This window comes from Bubalus kerabau, chromosome 21 (genome assembly GCF_029407905.1).
Source record: "Bubalus kerabau isolate K-KA32 ecotype Philippines breed swamp buffalo chromosome 21, PCC_UOA_SB_1v2, whole genome shotgun sequence".
Classification (NCBI taxonomy): domain Eukaryota; kingdom Metazoa; phylum Chordata; class Mammalia; order Artiodactyla; family Bovidae; genus Bubalus; species Bubalus kerabau.
Genome location: NC_073644.1, coordinates 32,672,340 through 32,687,051, shown reverse-complemented (window position 1 = coordinate 32,687,051; position 14,712 = coordinate 32,672,340).

The following is a 14,712-nucleotide window of genomic DNA, read 5'->3' as shown; positions in this document are numbered from 1 at the left end:
CAGATGACACCACCCTTATGGTAGAAAGTGAAGAGGAACTAAAGAGCCTCTTGATGAAAGTGAAAGAGGGGAGTGAAAAAGTTGACTTAAAACTCAACATTCAAAAAACTAAGATCATGGCATCCGGTCCCATCAGTTCATGGGAAATAGATGGGCAGCAATGGAAACAGTAACAGACTTTTTTAGGGCTTCAAAATTACTTCAGATGATGACTGCAGCCATGAAATTAAAAAAGACCCTTGCTTCTTGGAAGAAACGTTATGACTAACCTAGACAGCATATTAAAAAGCAGAGACATTACTTTGCCAGCAAAGGTCCATCTAGTCAAAGCTATGGTTTTTCCAAGAGTCATGTATGGATGTGACAGTTGGACTATAAAGAAAGCTGAGTGCTGAAGAATCGATGCTTTTGAACTGTGGTGTTGGAGAAAACTCTTGTGTCCCTTGAACTGCAAGGAGATCCAACCAGTCCATCCTAAAGGAGATCAGTCCTGGGTGTTCATTGGAAGGACTGATGCTGAAGCTGAAACTCCAATACTTTGGTCACCTGATGTGAAGAACTGACTCACTGAAAAAGACCCTGATTCTGGGAAAGATTGAAGGCAGGAGGATAATGGGATGACAGAGGATGAGATGGTTGGATGACATCACTGACTCAATGGACATGAATTTGAGTAAGCTCTGGGAGTTGGTGATGGACAGGGAAGCCTGGTGTGCTGCAGTCCACGGGGTCACAAAGATTTGGACATGACTGAGTGACTGAACTGAACTGAACTGAGCTTTGAATTTGGCGGTATGACTTCAATGCTACAACAGGTAGTTTACAACTAGGCCTTAGCCTTTACTACCTGCTTGTGAAGAGCCTCAAAGTCAGCCAGAAGTGAAAAAATATGGCCTTCGTACGTTCTTCCTGGCCAGGTACAGAGCCTTGAACTTATGTATAGTATTTTAATTCCTCAGAAATATGCTGGAGGTTTTCAAAGCCCTCGAAATGCATCTCTTTCATCAACTTTTCCTTTTAAATTATATAGGCAGTCTATTGTTAGTTCTAACTGGTATTACTGCCTCAGGCAGCTATGATGTTAAACAATTGTCACTGATTGTTTTTGACAAAAGCCTCAGGGATAAGGCTATTCAGGAGCTCTGAGTCAAGTCAAATAAAGACAAGCTCTGAGAATAGGGCTTTTCTAGGAATCTTCCAGACAAATCAAGTAGTGACACTTTTCTGAAAATAGAGTGTTTTTTGGGTGGGAGTCCAAATCTGTATTGCCCTCTCTAATGGCCGCTAAGCTGCTGGTTGCTGGTTTTCACAGTATTTTGTTTCTGAAGCTGGTGATTTTCTAAGCTACTGTGGTGTTGGGAATATTGGAATGGTGATTAGACAAGTTAAAACATCACATAGCTGACTGTTGTTATTAAGATTCAGTCATTTTTCATGAATTATTACTCCTTGAGTTTTGCAAGTTTCTGGTTAATTTCCAAGCTCTGAAAAAGTCAATTTTGAAAAAATTTTGCTAGTGGCCTTGCTGCTTTATGAATGGGCAGATTTTCTGAAATCATTTTTCTGGAAGTTCTTCCTCTAGGAACTCTTTGATGGTGTGCAGTTTCTCTGATGTGATTCTTTAGGGTCTGTGCTATAATTCTATTTGAGTTTGCCTGAAGCTCTATATGACATCTTTCTCTACCATAGACATCTCAAGTACCCTACGATCTACTGGGTTAATTGGCCCAACTGGTAGAGTTGAGTGTATTACGGCCTGGACTTGTTACCACACCCTTTCTTTTTCTAGCTCCACTCATATACAACAAACTTCAATGTCACCCATAACAGTGCTCAACCAGTATTTACAAATATGGGCTACCTTTCTTCTAAAGCAAAGAAGCCTCACAGCATTGTGCTTCTTCCTAATGATAAGAGGTGCAAAGTACAACAACTTGTTTTTCTAGGACATGTCCTGGAGTGCTTCAGCCAACTAGATCCCCAACAAGTCTATTAGGGGCAGCACACTGACTGAAACCGCCCACTCTGGCCAAGCACCATAGTAACCATTTGCATGACTTGTTTTACAACAGGAGGTCCTGGTAAGGAACACGGAACTAATAAGCCACCACCAACCAGGAGAGTTTGGGAAAGGTCAAAAGGAGACACCACATGTCCAACAACCTCCCAGAATCCTCGCTGACATCCATCTTGGCTGAGCAATGTTGAACACCACCAAGAAGGACTCTGAATGATTTGTCAAAGACAAACAGGAAACTAACCCCATCAACATAAAACCGGAGACTGCGAGCCATGTGGCAGAGCATTTCTCCTGGGTTCCCTTACCCTGCTGCTCTCTGCCCAGGTGCCCTTTTCCAATAAAGTCTCTTGCTTTGTCAGCAAGTGTCTCTTCAGATAATTCTTTTCTGAGTGTTAGACATGAGCCCTCTCTTGGGGCCATGGAGAGGGCCCCCCTTCCTACAACAAGTCTGTTGATCAAGAAGCACCTTGATCTTGTAGTTTTTTTCCTCCCAAATTATGAAACATATGCATCTCTTTAATGAATCCAGAGTACTTATCACCTCTTTCTCAATGAACTTGTTATGCATGATGTCATTAATATAGTAGACAAATGTGATATTGCTTGGAAAGTGTCAGATGATGCAGGCCTTTTAAGTCATATTTTGACAAATAGCAAGAGAGACAGAGATCCACGAGGAATGACCATGAATGTGTGCTGTTGTTTATCCTATGTGAATGCAAACTAATTTTGGCCCTCCTTTTCTTGGAAGAATCTATTTGCATGAGCAAATCAAGTCTAACAACAAATTCTGAACTGGAGTGACTCTCTGACTCATCTGTTTGTATGTGGGGAGAATGGGCCATGGAAAGACTCTCCACTAGGAACAGAGGTTGCTTTGTGACCCATCCTTACCCTTTGGTAGTTTTGGAAATTGCACAGCAAGCTTTCCATCCCATTCTGTTGATTAAGATAGTTATACAGGTCCATCCAGATTTAAGGACCAATGTCACTAAAAGAGTACATAAAGTGAAGTGAAATCGCTCAGTTGTGTCTGACTCTTTGTGACCCCATGGACTGTAGCCTACCAGTCTTCTCAGTCTATGGAATTTTCCAGGCAAGAATACTGGAATGGGTTGCCATTTCCTTCTCCAGGGGATCTTCCTGACCCAGGGATTGGACCCAGGTCTCCTGCATTGCAGGCAGACGCTTTACCATCTGAGCCACCAGGGAAGTCCAGTACAAAAGAGTACATAAGGGATAAAATATAAATTGAGGTAGTCACCTTTGGAATATAAAATTGGCCCAGCTTTATTATGATGGCATTTTTTTTTCACATCTACTAAAATAGGCTTTAATCATTTCTCCACATCCTACTATAATGAATCCACTTGTTTCAAATCTAATTGTGTTTAGATATTATTGTGCTATTTAGTCACATCTCTTAAATTGCTTCATTATTGCAATCAGCCCTGGTGTTCTGTGAATGAAATATTTTCATTATTAAATTCAGCTCCTTGGTATGTAACCTCTATAAGAAAAGGATGTTTTGTTTTTGGCTATATACCTAGAATCTAGAAAACTGTGGGACATATTCTGGGAACTCAGTAAATATTTGCTGGATGAATAAAAAATAAAACCCAAAGGGCTTATGTTAGCTTTCCATAAGCATTCGGCAGGTAAAGCCCATTATCTGAGAGGCAAAACTGGAGGTGGTTAACAAAGGCCATTGATGAGTCAAAAAAGACTGAAAATCGAGTAAGAAATTATCAAAAGTTCAAGCAGCATGAGCATTGCCCTCAAGTTTTGGATCATTAAACTCAGCAGAAAAGGTTCTGCCTCACCTGGGACTATTTTATTAGCCTCTCCACATGCGCAGCCGTTATATTTCTCTGGTCTTGGCATTTATAAAACACTGTTTGGCATCTATGATACATTCTCATCCTCTCACTGGCACCTTAAATATATTCAAAAAATCTTCCATCCATATGATCGTATGTAATTACCCTACAAACCCTATAGATAGAAATTAATGGTTTCATTTTAGATAATTTCCTTATTCGAGATCTCTAGATTATAAGTGGCACAGATTTGATTCAAGTTAGTTTTATTGGTTTTTTTTTTTTCCTCCTTTAGCTCCATTATATTGACCAATATTCCAACTACCTACTCTGATTTACTGCAGTTTGGAAAGACAGAGACAAAACACATTTTCAGCCTGTGTTTACCCATTGGTGAAATGGTTCATGGAGGGTGATTTTAGTTGCATTCAGATGGTTATCCTAACAAAAAAATATTTCTCCCACTGGATTACTGAAAATAATAATAGTTATAATTTTCATAGTTTTAATAGTAGCTAACATTTATTTAAATTTTACTGTATATGCTAAGCTGTTTCCTAAATGTTTATTGTTTAACATGCATTTTGCTAACATGGAAAAATATGTCATATCTTTCACCTAATACTTAGTGAAAAAATTTAAAGTGTAAGTATCTGGTAAAAGAGTCACATTAAATCTTCCTTTATCTGTTTCATAGAAACTCTTGAGATCTGAGATCAAACCTGTTCTTCACCACATGCAGTGTGCTTGTGAGGACCTCATTTTCTGAACTTATAGCTTTTATAGTCTGTTTCACTTATTTGATACTTATTGAATTATTGTCTTGTATATGAGTATTCTTTACAGAGAATTTTCTATTAAAAACAGCACAGTTTCCCCCTCTTTTGTACCAAATGTGAATAATAAGACTGTTTATATGTTCGTCTGAAAAATGTACTTTTGTTCTCTTTTGTTTCCATCTGCAAGGCAACTTAAACACATATAAACAATAAAATAAAACTAAAATCAGAACAGAAAAATACAAATCAGAATAGAAAGTAGTAAACAGTCCAGAGAAAGTAGAATGAAAAGGAGGTAAGTCCCCCTGGCTCTACTTAATCCTGAAGAGCAAAGGAAAGGGAAATTTGGGCATTCGCCTGATTTTCATTGTTAGGGGAGGGAAAAAAAAAAAACAAAAACGCATTAGCTCTCTAGGGGAAACAAATCATTTCCTGGCACTAAACTTTAAAATAAATTTCCATCGAGAAATGACTTATGAAGACTCTGAACAAATTAATGAAAGATATTTCCAACAGCAGGACTTCCCTGTAGCTCAAACGGTAAAGAATGTGCCTGAGGTGCAGGAGACCAGGATTTGATCCCTGGGTCAGGAAGATCCTCTGGAGAAGGGAATGGCTACCCACTCCAGTATTCTTGCCTGGAGAATTCCATGGGCAGAGAAGCCTGGCAGGCTACAGTTCGTGGGGTCGCAAAGAATCAGACACAATTAAACAACTAACACAAACACACATTTTCAACATCAGACTGCAGCACAGTCAGTAGAGTGAAATGGTTTTTCTTATGTGTTCCTTATACATCCCTTAACGAATCAGACTTTATAAAATACAAGTCAGTTAAAAACGTCATTCAAAGACTCAATGCTGCTGATCCAATGTTCACAAAATGTATCCAACTGTTTACTGATGTTTTTAGAGAAATGAGATGCTGCTTATAAAGGTGATTAGTTAATAAAAGTTCTTATTTTGCTCATGGCTTTGCCATCTAGGTGTCTGTTCCTTTTTTCACAGACTTAAGAGATTTAGTCAAATCCACAAATAAAGTGTTGATTTTCTAAAACAAAGTAATTGAGATTATTTCAATTTTCAGTTCCATAACTGTTTTTGTTCTTATCCCTCTCAAAGCCCAACTTATCTTTGGAAAGATATCTAGGTGAGTTAACTCACTTGTCCAAAAAACCCCTAAAGAAACAGTTTTTCTTAAATAAGGCAATGAACTGTCTGTGTCTATGTGTGGTAAATTTATTTATTGAAATAGAACAAAGTTAAAGAAAAGTACACATCTCCTGAATATTCACTAGAACTATCATAAAATAAACACAACTATGTAACCATGACCCAATCAAACAGTAGAACATTCTAAGTCTCCCAAAAGCCCCCTCATTGTCCTGAAAAGTCATTATTCCCTCCTACCCAAAGACATCCTGACTTTAAATATCATAGCTAAGGGAATTCCCTGGTGCTCCTGTGGTTAGGACTCAGTGATTTTGCTGCCTGGGCCCAAGTTTGATCCCTGGTCAGGGAACCAAGATCCTGTAAGTCATGCAGTTTGCCCCCAAATTTTAAATAAATATATAAATAAATACCATAGCTTAGTTTTCCCTTTTTTTGAACTTTTAATGGAAGGGGTCATACAGTTGGTGTTCTTTGGTGTCTGGCTTCGTTTGATTACTATTCATGTTCATGATTCTTATGTCCAGGCTCATGCTATAGTGTGTAGCTGTGGTCTATTCATTTTATTTGTAAACAGTATTCCATTGTATAAATATGCATGCTCAGTCACTCAGTTATGTCCAACTCTTTGCGACCTCATGGATGGTAGCCCTCCAGGTTCCTCTGTTCATGGACTTTTCCAAGCAAGAATACTGAATTGGGTTGCCATTTCCTACTTCAGGGGACCTTCCCGACCCAGGGATGAAACCCACACTTTATTTTACCCAGCTGAATTACTAATGACCGTGTGGGGTTTTCCAGTTGGGGCTACTGTAAATAACACAACCTTTAATGTTCTTGTGCAAGTCTTTTAGTGTCCATGTAGGAGAATCCCAGGGACGGAGGAGCCTGGTGGACTGCCGTCTATGGGGTCACATGGAGTTGGACGTGACTGAAGCGACTTAGCAGCAGCAACAGCAGGAGAGTGATTGCTGGATCACTGGAGATGTGTGTTCCATTTTGATTGATACTGCCAGTTTCCCAAAGTGATTGGACTCATTTACACTCCTATCAGCAGTGTTCATCATCCGGATCCTTCACATTTGTTTCTGTCAATCTTTCAATTTGAGTCCTTCTGCTGCTTGTGTAGTGGCATACCAGTGTATCTTTAATTTGCATTTCTCTAGTGACTAACGCGGAGAAGGCGATGGCACCCCACTCCAGTACTCTTGCCTGGAAAATCCCATGGACGGAGGAGCCCGGTAGGCTGCAGTCCATGGGGTTGCGAAGAGTCAGACATGACTGAGCGACTTCACTTTCACTTTTCACTTTCATGCATTGGAGAAGGAAATGGCAACCCACTCCAGTGTTCTTGCTTAGAGAATCCCAGGGACGGGGGAGCCTGGTGGGCTGCCGTCTATGGGGTCGCACAGAGTCGGACACGACTGAAGCAACTTAGCAGCAGCAGCAGCAGTGATTAATGAGGTTGACAGCTTTGTTATATGCTTACCGATCATTTAAATATCCTGCTTTGTGAAGTCTTTTGTCAGTTTTGCTATTAGCCTGTATGTCTTTTCATGAAATGGTGCTTAAATTTTCTAATATGCTACAGGTGTGAGCTCTACTTTTTCAGTTTCTTAACCTTTTATGAATGGAAGTTTTTCATTAAAAAAAAAAAGCCTAAGACATCAGTGTCTTCCTTTAAGTCAGTTCTTCAGTGTCTTTTCCTTCTCCAGATCCTAAAAATATTCTTGTTTTCCTCTAGAAGCTCTAAAGTTTTAGCTCTCACATTTAAATCCACATAGAATCTTGTCATCACAACTGAGGAAATAGTAGACATAATGATAAGAATAATAGTAGTTGCCATTTGTTCTGTGCTGGGTAGTAGATATCCTGGAATTTTAATCCTCAAATAAAACCACAAAGTAGATATTGTCTATATTTGAAAGATAAAGGAATTGATGTTTGAGGGTGGCTAAGTATCTGTTGTCCTCATCATATTAATAGTAAAAGATGGAGAAACAATTCAAATCCCTGTCTGCCTCTTTCCACAGACAACATATTTATTATTTCACCAGATTTCTTTAAAGGGGATCCTGTTTGTAGACTGTATGCAAGTGAGAACCTTAAAAACTACATAAATATCCTAAATGTTAAAAACTCCAGTTTCTGGAGAAAGACCTCAAGTGAATAAAATAAAAATAACAACATTTAGTGGAAATTCTAAAGCAGCTCATCAATAAAATACAAAAGTATAAAAAGATGAAAATAATACACCGAGAACTCAGAAGAGAAGAAGATGGATCAAAAGGACTGGCAACAATAGAGGCTGACAAATGAAATCATTAATGTTCAGCTTCAATCTGCAAAGCATTGTTGGATAGCAGGCAAGAAAGAGAAAGAGCAGGAGAAATTGATGAAAGTCAGGGACAAAATAAGGCTGACTGTTATCACTTCATAGGTTGGGTTTCTAAGTTCACACTCAAGGGGCTTATTTCCCTGTTATTATTTTGTTTTTACCCAGGTAAGCTCTCATTCAGATAGGGAAGATGGTTTTTTGTTATATTGGCTATTGTCAACATGATAAAATGGAAGCCTTGTGTTTCAGCCCACTGGTTAAATCAGAATATTGCTTTCTATTAAATTGTTTTCTATAGCCGGCTCTATTTAGATGGATAAATATCACTGAAATAGGTAGCTCAAAATAAAAGAAATAAAAATATAAATATAGTGTAATTTAATACCTTTCTCCTTTTCATTAATATCTCTCTTACTAAGCATGAATATTATTCTCCTCAGAGTGGCTAAGGAGACATTTTGATGATCTTTTTGAATGAGAACAAGCATCCTATGTGACTGACTACCTATTCTTCCACCCATTACATTTTCTCTTGTCAAACATTTAATATTTCTCAGCTCTGGGTATCTTGATATTGTTATTGTTATAAGAATAGCATTTTTCATTATAAATTTTTTTAGCAACACTGCAATGTATGAAACTGTCAAAGTTGAAAACTACACTCCTTGGTACAGATCAACCTTTACAATTATGCTGGTAAAAAACTGATAGGAGGTGTAAGACAGAGACTTAAAGTTTTCTCACCTTAACTTTTGTGCTATTTATCTGATTTGACAACAGTGGTCCTACAAAGAGGATGTTGACATAGTTGAGTGCCTGAGTGCTAAGTCGCTTCAGTCATGTCCAACTCTTTGTGACCTTATGGACTGTAGACCACCAGGCTTCTCTGTCCGTGGGATCCTCCAGGCAAGAATACTGGAGTGGGTTGCCATGCCCTCCTCCAGGGGATCGTCCTGACCCAAGGATCAAACCTGTGTCTCTTACATCTTCTGCATTGGCAGGTGAATTCTTTACCATTAGCACCTCCTGACATTTTAAATGTTTTAACATTTGAAAATGTTATAACTTCATTATAAAATGTAATTAAATGTTATAAACATATTATCAGTATAAAAATTCATATTTATTCAAAAGACTTAATATCATATCTTACTCTATAATTTTAATTGAAGGAAATTTTATGAGGCTTGAATATGCTCTGTGAGAGATACATGTGCTCATGTAGCAGGATCAAGTTTTAGGAAGATATTTGCTATGAGGGATCAGAGCTTTCAAGTTGCTTCTTCTTTCTCCCAACTCCAACTCACCTGGAGATAATCAAAAGCAGCATTCTTATTACCCATAACTAGTCTCTTGATTGTAAAAGGAAATGGCACCCCACTCCAGTACTCTTGCCTGGAAAATCCCATGGATGGAGGAGCCTGGTAGGCTGCCGTCTATGGGGTCGCACAGAGTCGGACACGACTGAAGCAACTTAGCAGCACCAGCAGCAGCAGTCTCTTGATCGAGATGGTGAAGAGACTCAGGGAGGCCCCTGAGGAAGAAGGGAAGGTTGGAGCCTGCATCATTTCTCAGAGATGGGTGAGGCAGACAGAACTTACTAAGAAACCAGGAAGGCATGCATGTATGTTCTGTCCGCTCAGTCGTGTCCAACTCTTTGCAACCCCCGTGGGCTGCAGCCTACCAGGTTCCTCTGGTCATGGAAATTTCCATGCAAGAATACTGGAGTGGGTTGCCATTTCCTCCTCCAGAAGATCTTCCTGACCCAGGGATTGAAACTATGTCTCTTGAGTCTCCTACATTGGCAGACAAATCCCTTTCCACTAAACCATCTGGGAAGCTATGAGTGAAGGAGTAAATGAAAATTCAAAATAGAAATATACAGGGAGAGGGAGCGATGAGGTACATGGTTTCTTGTGTGTTTTTTTGTTTGTTTTGTTTTTCAAAATAGAAGAATGACAGTGCAAAGAGGAGGAAGCAAATGTAACTTGAACAAGTTCCTGTGGTCTGGATGTACCTGCTACCTGCGTAAAAAGTGGGTCTTCTCATCGCTGTCCTGAATTGGTCTTCTACTGTTCCAATTACAAGTAGGAAATGGAGTGTATATAATATAAATAATTCTCCTCACAAAGCAATATGCTTAATGCTGACAGTAAATAGTTATTTGTTCAATCAGTGAATATTTATTGAGCCCTGTTTATATGACAGGCATATTTAAAATCTGGACACACATATCTAAATATACACAATATCTGATCTCAGTGAAATTCATGACTAGTAGAATGTATATCCAACTCAGCAGATCATGATAGAATAATTGTGTTTAGTGTTATATGAATGGAGCATGGTGCCATTTGTGTGGGAAGGAAATATACAAATTTTTCTAAGATACAAGCAAGCTTCTTAGAGGAGGAGATGGTTGAACTAATTTTAAAACTTAAGTGGGACTTTACCAGATGGATTCAAATGACATAAGAATGCCAGATAGAGGTAATATTTTGAGCAAAAGAATCTAAATATTAGATTCTGTGTATCTTTCTACACATAAATTCATCCTTAGGCAGCAAGGAGCCCTTAAAAGATGTTCAGTTATTGACATATTATAGGATTTGCATTTCAGTGTTTCTAGTAATTTGTTTAGGTTATTCTGGAAATGCCAACACCAAGAGACAAAATAGTAATAAAAATAAGAGCTGGAATTTATGGTTACCATGGATAAGATACTCTTCGAAGCATTTATCATGTAATATTTTATGCTCACAAGAACAATGTGAGGTAATTTTATTGTTGATTCTGTTACATAGATGAGGAAATGAAGGCACTGAAAAGTGAAGTAACTCGCAGGTCACGTCTGTCTAGTCAGGGCTATGGTTTTTCCAGTGGTCATGTATGGATGTGAGATTTGGACTATAAAGAAGGCTGAGTACTGAAGAATTGATGCTTTTGAACTGTGGTGTTGAGGAGACTCTTGAGAGTCCCTTGAACTGCACAGAGATCAAACCAGTCCATCCTAAAGGAAATCAGTCCTGAATATTCATTGGAAGGACTGATGCTGAAGCTGAAACTCCAGTACTTTGGCCACTTGATGCGAAGAGCTGAATCATTAGAAAATACCCTGATGCTGGGAAAGATCGAAGGCAGTTGGAGAAGGGGATGACAGAGGATGAGATGGTTGGATGGGATCACCGACTCAATGGACATGAGTTTGAGCAAGCTCTGCTGCTGCTGCTAAGTCTCTTCAGTCGTGTCCGACCCTGTGCGACCCATAGACGGCGTCCCACCAGGCTCCCCAGTCCCTGGGATTCTCAAGGCAAGAACACTGGAGTGGGTTGCCATTTCCTTCTCCAATGCATGAAAGTGAAAAGTGAAAAGTGAAAGTGAAGTCGTTCAGTCGTGTCCGACTCTTAGCGACCCCATGGACTGCAGCCTACCAGGCTCCTGCATCCATGGGATTTTCCAGGCAAGAGTACTGGAGTGGGGTGCCATCGCCTTCTCCGCTATTGCAAACTCTAGGAGATGGTAAAGGACAGGGAAGCCTGGCGTGCTGCAGTCCATGGAGTTGCAGAGTCAGACACGACTGAGCAACTGAGCAACAACAGGATATAAACCCAGGCAATCTGGATCAGAATCTGTGTAATTAAATAACATAACTATATAATAAAGAGGTTGTTGCCAAATTGATGATGAGTAATTTAAACACCAGGTATAAGCATTCAGAAAGGAACTAGGAAAGATAAGTTGTGCCTGGTTCTTGCAACCCCAAAGACTGTAGCCTACCAGGCTCTTCTGTCCATGGGATTTCCCAGGCAAGAATACTGGAGTGGATTGCCATTTCCATCTCCAAGGGATCTTCCCTGAGCAGGGGTCAAACCTGTGTCTCCTGCACTGGCAGGCTCTTCTTTACTGCTGAGCCACCAGAGAAGCCCACTAAGCTCTGTACCTGTGCTATCCATTCTAAGGCTCAAAACACCCCAGGAGGGAGGAAACCAGCCCAGAAACCTTAAGTGACTTGTCTCAGGCCACAGAACTAGTAACTTGAAACCTGCTTAAGGCCAGGGCTAGAACTTGAAACCAGAGCTACCTGCTTCCTACTTAGACAGAAGAGTGAGACATTGAAAGAATCTTGTGCTGTGGAGACAGAAAAAGGAGTTGATTAGTGTTACAGACTGTACTCCGGTTCACTGAATCACATGCAAGAGTCCAAAGGCCATATATTTGCAGATTACTTAGATCCAGGGTCATATTCAGCTTAGTTTACGAGTTTACTTAGCTCAGGGGTGATACACTCGACCAGAACAGACGGCTGTTCTTGGCAGAGTTCTCCTTGCCTCCCTCAGCTCCATGGAGACACAGTGGTTGTCACGGCTGGTCTGAGGAGCTGGAGCAGGTTTGAGCAGGCCAAAAGCTCTGAATGTTCCCTCCTGCCAAATGCTGTCACATATGCCTTCCTGATACACCAGGCTCAGAGGCTGTAAATAACAAGACCCTTCCAATAACAGGATGCACACACTGAAACTAACAAGACAAGCTTCCAATTCGCTGTTCCCAATTTGCTTACATTTCTGTATGACTGCCCTAATAGGGTGCTGGTGGTGCTTTTCCCTACATGATGTCCTGCTATAACAAGGACCACACAGGTGTGGCTGGCTTCCCTGATGGCCCAATGGTAAAGAATCTGCCTGTCAAGCAGGAGACCCCTGGGTTGGGCCCTGGAGAAAGGAATGGCAACCCACTTCAGTACTCTTGCTTGGGAAATCCCATGGACAGAGGAGCCTGGTGGGCTACAGTCCATGGGATCGCAGTGAGTGAAACGTGACTTAGTGACTAAACAATAACAAGGATGATCATAGCAATGATCATAGCAACAGACTGAGGAGTTAATACTCTTCTACCAAAAGGATTCTGCAACCATTAGGATGCAGAATTAGATCATTGTGAATAATGATAGCTTTGCATAAGAAAAGGTAAGATGATGAATATTAAAAAGATTATAAAAGTTAGTCTCTAAAAGGATTTCCACCCAAGTGACTGGATGCAGATCTGTCTCAATCTTCAGGAGACTGAAAGGTAATAGCAGGGTAGGGGGAAAGGGCATGGAAATGATCAGGGTAGGCAGTATCAGCACTATTATCCCCACCAAAATGTGCATAAAGTACTTCTTTTTATGCAAAATTTGCATTAAAGTATTTGCATAAAGTGAGCTCTTCTATGTCTCATGATAAACAGTTACATGGTAATGAAACTTTAGAAAAGTTGATAGTAACAGCTAGAGCTGCTTCTCTCTGGGCAGAATATTCTGATCTTGTTATTTACTTTTGTCTTGTTCTGAAAATGATTTGAGTTATCTTACACAATTCATAATCTATATAACATAAATAGATGAGAAAAAAGCTCAGGAAAATAAACCTGTGGATAAATGTGTGTGTGTGTGTGAGAGAGAGAGAGAGAGAGACAGAGAGAGGGATTTGGAGTTTGATAAATACTTTAAAAACAGGAGTTGTCATTTAGTTTCTGATTCAGCATAAACCCTCCCTCCATAGGTTATTATTATTAAAAAGTATGTCTTTTAATTTGACAAAATGCAAACATAGCTTTACTAGAAGAGCAAGTGGCGGAAAACCTCTCTTGAGAAACGTGAATAGACAAAGAAAGATTTCTCATCCCAGACAAAAGAAAATAACCTAGGAAGGGAGCCAAAAAAAGAAGATTCCAAGGAGAGAGATGGAAAGTAATGCCAAGAGGCAAACACATAAAGAAGATTTAGAGATCTGACTAATTAAAAATTTAAAAGCTTTATTTGTCAAAAACATCATAAACAACCCAAATGTTCTCAGATAGAGGACAGCATAAGCATTCAGAAAGGAACTAGGTATAAGCAAGGTATAAGGTTGAAACAATCTAAGAGCACTTGCTGCGTAGGTGGGAACTTGCTGAGCCAGGGAGGTCTTTGGTTGAGGGAGGTTAAGCATCAGTTCAAGGTCACCAGCCAAGATGTGAGTGGACAGTTCTGTGTTCCGTATCACATCCTCTTAGTCATCATGCTTATTTTTCACTCTATAGATTTCCCTGGGATTTATCTATTTCATTCTCTTTTAAAGATTGTTGTTTCCTTTATTATTTCTATAAATTTTGCTTTGTTTTATATTCAATATATTCTTCAATGATTCTTCAGTTTTTCAATAATTTTCTTATTAATTATTCTGTTAATGTTCATTAAATAAATACATGAATGTTCTGACTGGTTATTTTTGGTAAACATAATTTTTTTTTTGGTGGTCCAAAGCTACATTACATTCTCATTTTATATTTTTCAGTATATATTCGTAAATTTTCAGTGTACAGAATAATGGTTTCTGAAGATAATTATAACTGGGTTTCCTTCTTTCTAATAATGAAGCTTCTTTTTACCTCTCATGTCTTAATGTCTACACCAGAACTTTAGAACTATATGAAGTGATGCAGGCGATTTCTGATACCCTTATTTATTAATAAGAATTCTGCTAATATTCATTGTTTTAAAAATCCCACTCATGTTTTTATGTTAGTTTTTTTTTTTCTGTTTAAAAATGCTGCTGTAAAGTGGTT